Source organism: Pristiophorus japonicus, chromosome 19 (genome assembly GCF_044704955.1).
Source record: "Pristiophorus japonicus isolate sPriJap1 chromosome 19, sPriJap1.hap1, whole genome shotgun sequence".
NCBI classification, from domain to species: domain Eukaryota; kingdom Metazoa; phylum Chordata; class Chondrichthyes; family Pristiophoridae; genus Pristiophorus; species Pristiophorus japonicus.
This window is the reverse complement of record NC_091995.1, coordinates 83,749,444-83,752,205: the sequence shown is the minus strand read 5'-3', so window position 1 is coordinate 83,752,205 and position 2,762 is coordinate 83,749,444. Positions and strand designations below refer to the sequence as shown.

The 2,762-nt window shown below is 46.7% G+C and overlaps 2 pseudogenes; both read right to left on the bottom strand.

Moving 5' to 3' along the window:
- Positions 1 to 1,245: 1,245 nt before the first annotated feature.
- On the bottom strand, positions 1,246 to 1,424 carry LOC139230763 (U2 spliceosomal RNA; annotated as a pseudogene).
- A 127-nt stretch (positions 1,425 to 1,551) lies between these two features.
- Positions 1,552 to 1,790, bottom strand: LOC139230678 (U2 spliceosomal RNA; annotated as a pseudogene).
- Positions 1,791 to 2,762: the final 972 nt, after the last annotated feature.

Here is a 2,762-nt window from a genome sequence, read left to right as displayed (position 1 = left end):
TCCACTTCCCCGCCCGCTGCCCATTACTCCCTTACCGTTCCAAAATCTGTCTGTCTCCGCCTTAAATATATTCAATGACCCAGCCTCCACAGCTGTATGGGGCAGAGAATTCCACAGATGTACAACCCTCTGAGAGAAGAAATTCTTCCTCATCTCAGTTTTAAGTGGGCGGAGGTGCGGTGAGAGACAACAGAGCGATGTGATCGGCGTCCAGGAGAGGCGTGGAACTGCCTAAGAAGGCTGTGGGAGTACCTTCACCGCACGGACTGCAGCGGTTCAAGAAGGCGGTTCACCACCACCTTCTCAAGGGGCAATTAGTGACGGGCAATAAATGCCGGCCTTGCCAGCAACACCCACATCCCATGAATGAATAAAACAAAAAACCCAGGCTGCATCAAAAGATTTCAGATCGTAAAGGAAGCAGCCAGATTTGAACGGGCGAACAGTTTTCCGAAATAATGACACTGCATCATGTACTTTGTCAATAAAATGATGGTTAAGATTACTCAGATCATATTGAGGTTTGGAAATCATTAGCACTAAGATGCATGGACCTTACTAAGTCTGCTCTGCAACAACTCATTTGGATGATATACTTGCATATCTATATTGTGACAGAACATATTTTCAGATTGACCGTGTGCAACAACAAACAAATTGGTCCTTTCTACATAATAACGCGCATGAATTATAGATCGATGAAGTACGTGATACACGGAGAGAGTAGTTTCTGATGAAGAAAGGTTGAGCAGGTTGGGCCTGTACTCATTGGAGTTTAGAAGAATGAGAGGGGATCTTATTGAAACATATAAGATTCTGAGGGGGCTTGACAGGGTAGATGCTGAGAGGATGTTTCCCCTCGTGGGGGGAATCTAGAACCGGGGGCGTAGTTTCAGAATAAGGGATCGCCCATTTAAAAATGGAGATGAAGAGGAATTTCTTCTCTCTGAGGGTTGTGAATCTGTGGAATTCTCTACCCCAGAGAGCAGTTGAGGTTGGGTCATTGAATATATTTAAGGTGGAGATAGACAGATTTTTGAATGATAAGGGAGTCAAGGGTTATGGGGAGTGGGCAGGGAAGTGGAGTTGAGACCTAGATCAGATCAGCCATGATCTTATTGAATGGTGGAGCAGGCTCGAGGGGCCAAATTTTTTTTTTTTTTTCCAATTTCGTTCCAGATCAATTCTAACGCCAAAGATCACTTTGCGCCAATGTGTTTGATCTTAGGCCAAAAGGCCGAGAGGCGAAGTTGCACCGTTCCTGGAAATATTGCAATACCAGGTCGGTGCATGGAGTGGACGGGGCAAGCCCCTGATCCAGCTCCCTGTCCAAAAATCAATTCAATATCATGTCCCCATAGGGGATATTAAACTGATAAGAACAGATACTACACTTGATCTTAGCCAAAAAGCCGAGCGGCCAAATATTTTTTTTTTTTTTTGAAATTCGTAGCCAATCGTTCTAATTCTTTGTCAAATCACAAACGCCAGAGGTCACCTTGCACACACCAAGGATCACTCTGCGCCAATGCTCTTAGCCAAAAGGCCTAGAGCCACTGCACCGTTCCTGGAAGTACTGCAATACCAGGTTCGTGCCATGGAGGTGGATGGGTCAGGTCCCCCACACACCTCCGTGGAGGTGGATGGGTCAAGCCACCCCACCCACCTCCTGTTTCCAAAAAAGCAAGCATATACCTTCCTGATCCAGGGAGAACCACCCGGAGGTCATGGTGGCTACTCCCCTGTCAGGTCAGTTACGCATGATCTTAGCCAAAAGGCCGAGAAGCGATCCTGTTTTGATCGAGCGGCCAAATGGCCGACTCCTGCTCCTATTTCTTATGTTCTTATGTAAGAGAGATGAGAATATTTTAGACAATATCAGAAGATGATCCACACTGAGTATACAATGGTTCAGTTGTACATTCACTTCCTTATGTGGAACTGTGTCATACAGACCAGGGAGGTGACAGATTATATATCTGATCTATGTTGTTCAGGTGTTGATAGCGGCAGTCGAAAGAAAGACTTGCATTTATATAACGCCTTTCAAGACCACTGGACATCCCAAAGTGCTTTACAGCCAATTAAATACTTTTGAAGTGTAATCATTGTTGCAATGTAAGAAACTCAGTAGCCAATTTGCGCACAGCAAGCTCCTACAAACAGCAATGTGATAATGACCAGATAATTTGGGTTTTTTGTTATATAACCCTGCTCATCTTTGAAATAGTGCCGCGGGATCTTTTACACCCACCTGAGAGGGCAGACGGGGCCTCGGTTTAACGTCTCATCCGAAAGACATCACCTGCGACAGTGCTGCACTCCCTCAGCACTGCACTGGGAGTGCCAGCTCAAGTCTCTGGAGTTGGACTTGAACCCACAACCTTCCGACTCAGAGGCGGGGGCATGGCCGACACTTCAAAATCGGACTGAGTGCTCCTGGGCAGGGAGGGGAAAAGTCTACCGAGGTTCCTGCTTCTCGTTGATAAACACTGGCTTCTGCAAGAGGTCGTACGTGTGTGGGCATCAGCAATGATTTCACAGACCCCGGACATTGCCGGACTGGTCGTCTTGTGACGTGCCCCCTCTGTTGGTTTTTCCCCTGCAGCGTTCAGTTCGAAAATATTTGCGCCGCAAATTGTTGGAAACACGAGCTGATAACGGCATAGCGGGGGTAATGGGACATCTGGGGCCTGAGTGAACAACAGGACCAATAGTCTGTCTCCGTAACCAAGGAGATAATGATAGAGAAAGAAACGGAG